The sequence below is a fragment of the Lithobates pipiens genome, unplaced genomic scaffold, assembly GCF_037356315.1.
Source record: "Lithobates pipiens isolate NorthernLeopardFrog02 unplaced genomic scaffold, aLitPip1_a1.2 Scaffold_18, whole genome shotgun sequence".
NCBI lineage: Eukaryota > Metazoa > Chordata > Amphibia > Anura > Ranidae > Lithobates > Lithobates pipiens.
In genome coordinates, this window is record NW_027507758.1 from 170,001,654 (window position 1) to 170,014,175 (window position 12,522).

At 39.0% G+C, this 12,522-nt stretch overlaps 1 protein-coding gene across 2 annotated transcripts in view; it reads left to right on the top strand.

The window, feature by feature from the left end:
* The window catches only part of MTHFD1L (methylenetetrahydrofolate dehydrogenase (NADP+ dependent) 1 like), a 377,119-nt gene extending 365,206 nt beyond the window's left edge, over positions 1-11,913 (top strand). The window contains exon 28 of one of the 2 annotated variants that reach the window (XM_077486370.1): positions 10,184-11,913. The gene's annotated coding sequence lies outside the window, so the exon portion shown is untranslated. The remainder of the gene's footprint in view (positions 1-10,183) is intronic. The other variant, XM_077486371.1, reaches the window with a different exon arrangement.
* The last annotated feature ends 609 nt before the right edge of the window (positions 11,914-12,522 follow it).

Below are 12,522 nucleotides of genomic sequence, written 5' to 3' on the forward strand. Positions count from 1 at the left end.
GGAAGCTGATTGATATCTATGCAGAGCTGCACCAGATTTCACCCTCGAGTTTTAGTAAATCAAGGATATGCTTTGTTCATATTTCATGTCTGAGGTTTACAACCACTTTACCTATATTTTTTAGTAAGGATTTCTCCTTTCTGTTTTACAACAGAAATCCTTTAAGGCTCATTCATACTGCAGAAACCTGCGTTTTTCTGCATTAAAAACTATTTCTATGTGCCCTGTTTTGGCTAGAAAAAAAGTGCCCCGGTACAGTGCAGAAAAATACATGCTGTATACATTTTTTCTGCAGTGGACTAAAGCTGTGAAGTCTCAGTTTCTCCATCCACCTATGCATTGCATTTTAAAACACAATGGGGGGTTATTTACAAAAGGAAAATCCGCTGTGCACTTCCAAGTGCACTTGGAAGTGCAGTCGCTGTAGATCTGAGGGGGACATGCAAGCAAAGGAAGAAACATGCTCCTTGCTTTACCCCTCAGATCTTCCCTTCAGATCTACATGACTGCACTTCCAAGTGCACAGTGGATTTGCCTTTAGTAAATCAACCCCTATGTGCTGCCCCTGAAGCCAGAATACAGTTTAGCATTAGCCTGCACAGGAAGATGGATCATTTTCCTCGGCAATTAGTGTGAAGAAATCCTATGTTAAAGAAATCCACGCTTGAACTTGGTGTATCCTAGTTCATATCTAATTCAGTATGACATGACAAAACCTCACCAGTTTTATATACAGAGCAGCTTTGAATACCATTTAGATTAACACCATATGTCCCCTTTCATTTATCTATATCAAAGAAAGAACCGTCTTGCCCTTTTCACACTGAACAGTTTTTGCAGGGGTTACACAACATTTCAAACAATATTCAGTGATGACACACTTTTTTTGCAGTTTGATTAAATGCCCCGTCACCTGCCAGTGGAATGCTTTATCTGATCCTGTAGGTTCACCCAGCATTCTGTGAAGTTTTAATTCTGACAATAGAGGGGCATTGTCTCCATATGTAGTAACTATTCATGAGAATCAATAACCACAGTTATGCCCTGAAGGATGCATAACTCTTTAAAGCCCAACCAAACTTTTAGTTTCAAGCCTCTAAATACATTTCGTATGCCACAAACGTGTGCAAAGTTCTACAGTTTTTATTTTTCTTTTAAAAAAAAAGGCAAAAAATGTATGCTGCCCACATTCTATAGAGAAGGACCATTGTTCTCACGATAGACTCTGTGGTCTCTCCATCAATCTGCTTCTTTGTATAAGTGGGAGGTGAACCTTTTATTATTCAATGGAGGGGCATCTGTCCCCTGTAGGGTTCATATGGATAAGCTTTTTTTTTTTTTATATATACATTGTCCTTCATGCCCTTGTTCAAAAAGGAAATACGTTGAAATTGATACTAAATTGTTGATGCCTGCTTTATTTCCCCCTTTTGCTAGCTGCACAATGCTACTTTCATTACCTGCTGACATTTTCTAATGTTTTTGATTTAAACCGTGCAATTGGAAATCATAAAAAGTGACAAGTTGCTTGTGATCTACTTACAAAACTTTCACTTTTTAACAGTAGGACTAGGCCTTTGTTACATCTGGTTGTTTAGCAGTGTTTTAATAGGCATACATGCATAAAGCTCTTGAGATATAAAATGTTTTTTTCCCCACACCCCTGTATCTTATGCTCCCTCAATACCATGTAGTGACTTCTAGTCTGAAAAAGGCGAAAACACGTTTTTGCAATTGAAAAGCCTCTAAAACTTAGCAGTGTGGTAAATCGCTCTAATCTTTCCAATTTTACTTGGATATAAAAGCAACCAACTTTTCTTTACATTAATACGCTACTTGCTAGAGAAATATAACATATAACCCTAAAAATTTAAAATTAAGTAAGTCAGTGATTTCATTGCTTGTATTCTTATACAATGAAAACGAACCAATGCTGATATTTTGTTGAGTAATTTAGTAATTGCCAAGCTTTCCTAGTTGGCATCTGTATTAAAGTGGTTGTATACCCACATTTTTAACTTTTACCTACAGGAAAGCCTATAATAAGGCTTACCTGTAGGTAAAAAAAATATCTCCTAAACCTGTACGGTTTAGGAGATATTCCCCTCGGTATGCGCCGCTGACTGCAGCGGCGCATGCGCACAAGGGGTTTCTCGCCGTCAAAATCCGGCAGCAGCCGAGCGGCCGGACTGAAATCTCCTGCGCGCAAGCGCGGGAGTGACGATATCGCGGCTCCGGCCACTCACAGCGTCGGAGCCGCGATACCCGGAAGAAACGCCGAGGGAGCATGTCAGCTCCCTCGGCGTGGATCGGGCCAGATGTCGGGGCCTCGTTCTAAGGTAAGTATTTCATAATGAGCTAGTATGCGGTGCATACTAGCTCATTATGCCTTTTGCTTTGCAGGTTTAAAAAAAAAAAAAAAAATGTGCGGGTTTACTACCGCTTTAACAGCATGTTGCAAGGAGGTTCTGATTCCCCTGTATGGATCTTTATAAGACCTTCTTTAGAATACTGTGTCCGGTTGTAGAGACCTTACTTACAAAAATATATTTATAAGATAGAACAAGTTCAGAGACAGGTAACAAAAATGGAGAAAGTTCTGGGGGATAAAACCTATCAAGAGCGACTTCAGGAACTTAATATGTACAGTCTGGAGGGAAGAAGGGAAAAGAGAAATGATTGAAACCAAATATGAAACCAATATCAAAGATACAGGAACATGACCTATAAACTAACTTGAGGAAAGTTCAAAACTAATCTTAGAAAGTTTTACTTTACTGAAAGGATAGTAGTTTGGAATAAACTTCCAGTAGAGGTAGTGAGTCAGTCAACAGTAAGTGGCTGCAGACATGCTTGGGTCAAACATAGATCTATACAAAAAAATACAAACCTGTATAAAAAATAAATAAAAATGGGCAAACTTGATGAGTTACTCAGTCTATTGTTTTACTATATAAAGGAAAAAAAGATACAAATTCAAGAAAACAAACTGATGTTCTGACTGCCTATTGTATTTTTTGAGGCTCTAAAATGCCAGGACAGTACAGACGCCCCCAAAATTGTTTTAGCTTAGGACATAGCATATATTGTGCATCAGTGTATGGTTCAGTGCTATGTAATTCACAGAACAAGTTTGCAGATTTCAGTGGTCAAGGGTTAGTGCCTCCTTATGGGGGTGTAAGTGGGGTGTCTGTCTTTAAATGTTGGTGGTCAGTGGTAAATGCCCTTCAACTGTTGAAGGTCATGATGTCTTTCCACCAACACTGGTCTGTGTGCCCCCTTTATAGTCAATATGCCCCATTGCTGCTTTGTTCTTTTCTTGGTCAATGTATCTTCTTTTGATCAGTGGGAACAGTGTTACTTGACTGAGTCCACCAACTGCCTCTTTGTTTTCAATGTTGTGATATTAAGGTGGTTAAAATATATCTAAAGCTAAGACTTTTTACTCTTGATTTTTGATAGAGTAGAGATTGGTTAAAGCCCTGACATGTATCCTATGTTTAATTGGAGAGATTTACCTTTACTTCACACAGTAGGAGGTAAAAGTAAATCCCATCAAAGTTAGGAAATCCCCTTTAGGCAGTTGTCCTAATTGAAAGATTCTTCCTCTATTCCTGTTCTGTATGGGTTTTTTTTTTTTTTTTTTTTAATCCTACTTGCATACAGTAGGCGCATGCAGCTTAAATCCAATGTTCCATCTCTTTCCTGCCAGCTCTAAGACTAGAACTGAGCAATCAAATACATTTAATTGTTAAGTTCTCAGTGAGCTGAGACTGTCCACCACTGCTGTATGCTCTACCTCACCCCCAGCTGGCCCATGCTCTCTGTAGCTCGCTGAGAGGCTCAGCCAGGTCCCGGGCTAGACTGGGTGGATCCCAACCATATCGTCATGATCTTTCACCAGCCTGGACCGGCTCTGTGGTGTCAGCTTTAGCCTGCTGTCAGCTGAAACCAGGTCACCGGAATGCAGAATGAACTGCACTCCTGTAATCCACAAGAGAAGTACAGCCAAACAAGCTTTGACTTGACTTCTCCTTTTTAATTTTTTCCTCCCGGAGTCCTGGTGGCATCCCATATGAGTATACAGACAGCAAACAAAAAACCTGGCAAAGGACGAACTCCTCACCACTCTTTTCAAAACAAAAATCATTTTGGTTTTAGATGCACTTTAATTGTATCTGAATGAACCAGAGTAATGGAGAACTCCCTGTTGCTTAAAAGGTGGAAAAGAGTCAGACGCTCAACAGCTTCTGCATACAGAAGATTGTACTAACCGTTTAAATAAATATATTTTGTTTATTGCAAGCACTCAATATTCACCTTCCTTGTTCTTGCCAGCCTTATAGATATAGCAGATGGACATTGTTTTTTGTGAGTGGCACTTCTACTTTTATTAGGATCTTTATACATGAGGCCAATGGTTCTACTGTAATAAGAAGACAAGTCTAATCTTGTGTCTCTAGCTTCAGATTGACATTGGAAGCCTCTGCTATACTTATGACTTCAAATGCAAGTTTCACATGGTTGCCAATGTGAGCCTAATTTTTAAGGCTGAAACAATGAGTAGCAGCTATTATTCTTCTATTTACTTATACGATTTATGTAACATAGAGTCCTCATGACTGTGTCACAAGGCGAACAGTGTTTATCCTCCTGATGAGTTAATTCATTTAGACTTCATTTCAGTGAATCATGTGTTTGTCGTACTCCATATAATTTTCTTCTGCATTCAGCAGATGTTGGGAGATAAAGATGGTCTATGTAGGAGCCACGCATTTCTACCTCGGGGCCTACTGAAAAAATGTTGTACCTAAAGAGGAACTTTCCCAATTGCTTTTCTTTTTATGGTAATGGTTAGATATGATGATATGATAATGGACATGTGCTTTAAAATATTAATTGCGTAGTGAGAGGGAAATGGCTATATATATATATATATATATATATATATATATATATATATATATATATATATATATATATATATATATATATATATATATATATTGTAGAGGGTTAAGATGGGGTTAATCGAAGGCAGGTACTTCCCCTTCAGACCTGCTTATTATCAGGTGTACTGAAAGTTATTTGTTATGTAATATTTTTTTTTTATTGAACATAGGCATTAATTTGCGTATTATTACCTAGGGTTGAATAGTGCAGAATTTTTTGCAAAACACTGTATAACATCACACTTTTACAGACTAACTATATACTTCATTACCTACTAGGTAGACAGTCTTTGATAGGAAGTCCACCCCTATATAACCCCTCCCATGCAGGAAGTACTTCAGTTTTTTTATTTTTATTTTTTGGTTTTTTTTTTACCAGTCTGCGAGGCAGATGGGCAAATTTGTTTGAGCTCTCTAGAGCTCCAGATCTTGAGTCCCAGAATGGTTCTTATAACGAATCAAGGGATTGATCGATCTGATCCATTTGAAGAAAAGCTTTTATGCTTAAATAAATGGTACCCAAGCCTCACAAAGAAGACGCATGGATCCTGCAAGGTTTTGCCTGTAACGCAACCCTCGGGCACTGGACCCTGCGTAGTGGAATCCTGGACACCCGAGAGCTAAGACATTCCTCCAGGATGCTGTACAGGTCCAAGGGAGTGGACCCTAAAACATGGAAAGGCTGTAGCCTAATCTTGGCGTGTGAAGATTTGCCAGGACTGTGCACATGCATGTGCACACATGTGCGGAACGTTCCGGTGCACATACTGCTTATTTAAGCTGAGTATGGCAGACATGCGGTGCTTTCAGGGAACAGCTGTGGGACACAGAGCAGGCTCTGAATCGGTCATTTTCAGCAGTTCATTTCTTCTTACCTGGGTCACGTTAGTGATTAGGTGTTGATTGGCAGGCTAAGATGCTTAGCAGGATTGTTGCATAGGCTTGGTGAGACCTATTAAAGGGTCTCCATTCTGGGGTGTGTAAATGCTAAACCCAGGTACTCCCTTTTTGTGGCTTGCAAGGTCTTCAAAGAAGAGTGGGACTAACACTACAGGGAAGGGCACATCTGTGTCAGTAGCTCCTGAGGAGCCTAGTCGAAACCCTAGTGTTGTATCCCCTGAAAGACCAAAGGCTTCCGGGCAATCTGAGCTGCCGCGCCTGTCTGAAATGGTGCCTACTGTCAACTCTGTTGCTTTATCACCAGAGATTGTCTGTCCTCGGATCTAGCCGGGTTAGAGAACAGGATTGCTGGCATGATTGCCTCCATCTCGCAGGGTGGCAAGAAGCGTGACAGATCTCCCTCCCCTTGACCCTCCAGGAGCAGGAATGGGTTCATGCAGGGGGAAGAGCTAAATACCAAGGGTTCTGTGGAGGTTATAGTAGATGAGTCTGCTTCTGAGCAATCTGGGCCAGAAGATGTCCAGTTGGGATATGCCACTCAGTCACAGAGGCTTTTGATCCTGACTCTTACCGAGATGATTCGCTCAGGGACCGTGTAAACGCATACGTAAGTCGCGCCCACGTATGTAAACAGTGTTTAGATCACATGTGAGGTATCTCCATGATCATTAGTAAAAGACCACCTTTGTAACTCAAAACTGGTAACCTGTAGAATTTTTTTAAACTTTGCCTATGGAGATTAAGTGTCAAAGTTTGTTGCCATTCCACGAGTGGATGCAATTTTGAAGCATGACATGTTTGGTATCAATTTACTAAGCGTAACATTATCTTTCATAATATACAAATAAAATTGGGCTTACTGTTTTTTTTCTTTTTTTTTTTCAAAATGTTATTTTTTCCAAAAAATTGCATTTGTAAGAGCGCTGCGCAAATACGGTGTGACATTAAGTATTGCAAAGACCGCCATTTTATTCTCTAGGGCAGTGATGGCAAACATTGGCCACCCCAGATGTTTTGGAACTGCATTTCCCATGAGGCTCAACTACACTGCAGAGTGCATGAGCATCATGGGAAAAGTAGTTCCAAAACATCTGGTGTGCCAAGGTTCGCCATCACTGCTCTAGGGTGTCTGGAAAAAAAAAGTGTGAACGCACACGTGTGTGTGTGTGTATGTATACATGTATATTTGGGGGTCCTAAGTAATTTTCTAGCAAAAAACCTGATTTCAACTTGTAACGCACAAGGCTTGAAACACCCAGTTGACAAACTGGAGTCACCATTGAGGGCTTCCTTTTCATGATCTGTCACTCCTCACAGAACAGAGATGTGTGTTTTTTACACACACACGTCCCTGTTCTGCGTCTCGTGCCCACGATCGCTTATGGCCGGTGGTCATTGCGACCTTCGGCCACAAGCATCGGCACCCCTGCCACATGCTGTCCCGATCCCGCGAGCCGAAGTATAGCTACGACGGTCTGCGGGATCATGCAGACCTGCCGCAGTATAATGGCAGCGGTTGGTCGGCAACTGGTTAATAAGGTAGTGCATTTTGTAACCTGCAGTATACCTCAGAAGACAATCGTATGTAATCATTAAAGATCACTAAACTGTTTTGTGTTACTGTACTTTGCACATAATCATTGTCATTTGCACTTAAATGATCACAGTAGCTTCAACAAATTGTAACGCTTAGATCCAAAGCATTTTTTCCACACCTGCGTTGTACTATATCTGTTCTTTGTTCATTTTTGGAAACGGCTTACTGTAATAGTCAAATGGGAAATTTAGCTGAATTTGTCTGGCCTGCATTTTACATGGCTGCAGTTTGACATATTTTTAACATATTAACTGGCTTTGGTGAACGGAGGAGTTCCCTTGATTCCCAAGTGATCAATGACCCAGTTTACATATTGTTTTAGTTAAATATTTCTTGGCTTATATACTGGTCTCTGCTTTGGAATCTGTCTGCCCTGGTTGTTACTGTTTCAGGCCTTTTATTAATTCACAGGAATATGTACAATACTGGACCACAGTAATACCAAACGTCCACCTGATTTCTCACATTTTTAGATGCATGTCTAATCCTCTTAACATAATGCATTGCTTATGTGTTTGTTCAGGTAGAATCAGATTTCCTTTAAGTGCCTGCCTTAATGAATTGCATATGTACAGTTTTTACAAATATTTCTTACAGTATGTCTGAGCCACCTACTTTTTTTTTTTTTTTCTGAAAATGTCCAGAGGAAATCCTGAAAATTTTCAACTGGCTAAAACGGCAAATTATTCAAAAATAGGACTCTGATATAACCTGCCTGATCTACTTAATCTACCTTTTGAAAATTTATTTGGATTGCTATGGAATTGTGTACACAGATGAATGTTGCTTCCATGGATAGCCAACTTTTTTAGGAAAAAAATTATTTGACTGGTCATAAGCTTAGAGTGCTCATACGAATGCCAGGGTTATAAGAGAATCAAAAATACTGCTGAAGCCTTGGGATAGGTGACAGAAGCACAGATTACCATCTTAGTATTTCAGTTTATTATTCAGAGATGGAGGTCCCCTCTGTCATTACTATGGCACACTTTTTTTGCTATCTCAAATGAAGTTGACGCCCGATGCATCAGTGTGATGATACTAAAAAGTTAAGGCACAAATCGTATTCAGACCTGCCTAAATGATTGTTCAAGCACAGAAAGTTGAAGGTAATGACACATGCTGGCAAAAATAAGCCCTCCATCTTTTACTATGAGTTTTGCTATACACAGCATTCTCTGGGAGTCCAGTCTTTTAGCAGGACTAATACACTAACCTTAACAGTTTTGTGATATATATGCGATATTAAAACTGATATCTTTAAGTTATACGTTTACCTAAAGAATTGTTCCCAACATTCTAATTTATTTGGATGTTCCCCTTTGAGTGATTTACTGGAATATGGCAACATCTAACCACTGTTTGCAACTATACTGGTCAGGTAGTCTAATAATTGTTTATTTCTAGTCTATATGCCCCTAGTATCCAGATTCCGGTGAATGTTCTAAAACAAAAAAAAAATATGACCTGTGTGGCCACTTCCTCTGTATGTCAAGGAGCAATACAATTGGAAAAAAGATCTGCAATGAGACCTTTCTCGATTCTTGTTGTGTGAGCTCTGCCCAAATAATATAGTAGAAGAGTGAATACAAAGACAATTTTTCAGCGCGTCAGACACTAGACTTCATATAGCTGCTCAACTACTACAAGAGAAACCTGTTAATATAATTAGTTACCTTATTTAGTGGTTTTAACATTTACCCATTTCTACACTGGTATCCTGATTTTTTTGTTGTTTTCTAACTTGATCCATGTTTCCTTAAAGTAGTTGTAAAGACTTAACATTTTTTACCTTAATGCATTTCTTGCATCAAGGTAAAAAATGTTTGTCAGCATTCCCCCCTCACCCCCTTTTTACTTACCTGAGCCCTCAATAGAGCCAGCGCCATGCACATCTGTAACTGTTTTCTCCCCTCACTTCTGAGTCTCGCTGGCTTTGCTGGGCACCAGGAGCAATTGGCTCCCAGTGCTGTCAATCAAAGCCAGTGATGAGGAGCGGAGTCCTGCTGTCTGTGTCAATGGACGCAGCGGGGCTCAGGTGCGAGCACTCATGAGTGCCCCCTGTGGAAAGTGGCTTCCCATGGAGGCACTAGACTAAGGGGAGGGGCCAGGAGTTCTGGCAGTGGACCCAAAAAGAGGATGTTCGCAGCCTCTTTGCACAGAGCAGGTAAGTATAGACAGGTTTGTTTGTAAAGGCAAACTTTTTTTTTTTTTTTAAATCACCTTAACGGTAATCCTGCTACTTGTTGTATAAAGCAAAAACATTAATGATCTCTGGTCACACATGCATTTGGAACTAATGAAATGAATTGGCAATTATGGGAAATACTTTCATGACCGTATCAATTAAAATGTGCCCTGTAGGTTTTTGTTTAACCCAACTCTTTACCATGTAAAGATCTAAAACCCAGCTAAAAGCATATGGGAAAGCTACATAGGTTAAATTTTGTTTTATAAAAATGTTGAATATCATGAACAAGAATATTCCAAAAAATATTGGAATAGGAATGCTCACTCTGAATAAACATATACAGATATTATATCATGTGTATTTAGGGCTTGCATATTCTCTTTACATTTGATTTTTGTTCCCTCCTGATCCTTTCCTGGTATGCTTTGTGCATCAGCCACACAATTGATCTAGTGTCTGCTCAGGTTGAATTAATGGCTTGTTTCTAAAGCCTGCTGTTAAGCAAAATATTAAAATGGGTATCTACTTTCTTTTCTTCCCCAGAATTCTGCACTGCCTTTGCCTGGAATCTGTGTGAATCCCAAGAATGCTTACTACTTATTTTTTCTTTTAGCCAACTGGACCCACTGAGAAACCGCAGATTTTTTACATTGACATCCAGTCTTTCCAAGAACTGAAATGTTAAACGTGAAGCTACTGGGGCAAAGAATACCTGGCATACTTATACAGAACTACTTGAAATATGGGACTTGCCTCCTGAGAAGGTCAACAAGCGTTTTTCTTCATGGAATTTACTCTTTAAATTAAACAATACATGCTTAAAACTGCCATTTGTACCATCACACCATTGTACTGTATGATCTGTAAACTACTTATAGTTGCTAAATGTTAGTATTTGTTTGAGCTTGCATATTCAAATGTTTAATATAGACCATTTGTTTTGCATTGAAAAAAAGTTTTTTTTGAGCTGTTACAAAGCAAATCTTAGGTACTAAAAGTTTAAAAGTCTAAATAAAACTCATAAAGCATTTGTGAAATGACAACATCGTACATGACCAGTGAGAGCTTAAATACAATAGCGTTACAATATTCACATTGATGAACACTCATTAAAGTGAATGCCAAAGCCCAAAACCTTTTCCCCCCTTTTTTGGATACAGTGGGGAAGGATTACAACTCCTAATCCTTCACCACTGTATGCAAAAATAATTTCACTGCTATTCAAGGCTCTGATGGAGATTTTGACCCTTGCTTACTGTCCAACTGGCACTGGCTTCACCATACAGAAATTAAACATCTGCAACAGAGGTTCAGACAGAAGCAAAATCTGAAAAGGGCTTTTATTTTACCAGTCCCCTAATTCACTAAGGAAAATAATTGTTTCTGTCTTGAAGATGTGTAGAAGACTTCTTGTATGATAAAGCATTCTTAGCAAGTTAGGAAAGTGAGGGTAAATTTCTCTAATGGATAACAGTGAAAACCTAACAGGAACTATAACCCTTCCATACTCTGTCCAAACCAAAGAATACAGTTTTGTCTAGACACACTTTAAAAGAGGGAAACTTCTGCCATCTATATACAGTATGTCATTCTTTTCACTTTTTTTGTGAAGGCTGTCACATTGGTAGACAATATTGGTTACAGCTAATGTCCTAGGCTTACCTGGAGGTTCATATATAGCTGTGGCTCATATAGTTCAACTACATGAGACATAGTAAGGGTATTATTTTGTTCAGTTGTGTAATTTAACACATTTTGGAATCGACTGAATAAAGTTTACGCAGCTTTTACATTAGAGTAGATAATGTATCACCTATCTCATGTGTGATGACATAATCTTGCTGTGCCTAATAGATTTGATACACGTGTAATTACAATATTCGAATTCATAGTCCACGTTTCTTAGATTTTCTCTGTTGGGTAGAAAATGTGGCAGCTTGAGCCAGATCTGGCCTCTTGGGTTTGTACATGACTGCACTAATGTTCTAGAAAGTAATATGGTGTTAGAATCAAGGTGCCTTCAATTTCGAAACTTTATTTTACAGTATCCAGCAATGTTAAATTGTTCCTGAACTTTTCCTTGACCTAATAGTACGAGATAAGTTTGCTAGATAAAGAATTCTAACTGCAATAAAAATCACAGTGCCTTTTATGCAGGTCTCCTTTATCATATCATGTCCAGCAGTGTCTTTTCCTGAATTGTTCTGTAACAAATTAATGTTAAGAGTTTGTTATACTTCAACAATTTGTTGAATAAATAAGTTTAAAAAGCATATTGTATGTTTTTTTTTTTTTTTTTTTATAATTGGACGCTTGAAAGTGAAGCTGGGAAGGTTGTGGAGCACCATATAACTGTACCAAGTGTGTAGAGTTTTGATGCTGCCTACTAAAGAGTTGGTACATCCATCACTGAGAAAACAGTTTTTGGGTGGACATTTTAACACATAATCTGCTCTAGGCCCAATGTCTGACACCAATACAGTCCCTATGCGGTATATGGTGTTATAAAGCCATAGTTGAACAGTCATTATACATACAATTTGACTTGTCATTTGAGTGCGTGTTATTATGTATATAGATATACACACGTGCAAAAGGAACTTAAAACTGACATAGGCTTCAGCACTGACAAGTCTGATTTGGCATGAGTTATGTGTTGGTGTAGCTTCAATGGATAAATGGTTCTGAACTTTGTATTATTAAAGAATATGTAAACCCAACATTTCATATTCCTCATACGTGCTCGTTGTACTGTGTACTTGTATGAATATATTGCATTGCTGCTCCTCTCTCCCCCCCCCCCCCCCCCGCACAGCCATTTACTGGTTAGGACCCAGGTTTTACTTCAAGCAAGTTGCTGGCTGCCATATAACAGATCTGGT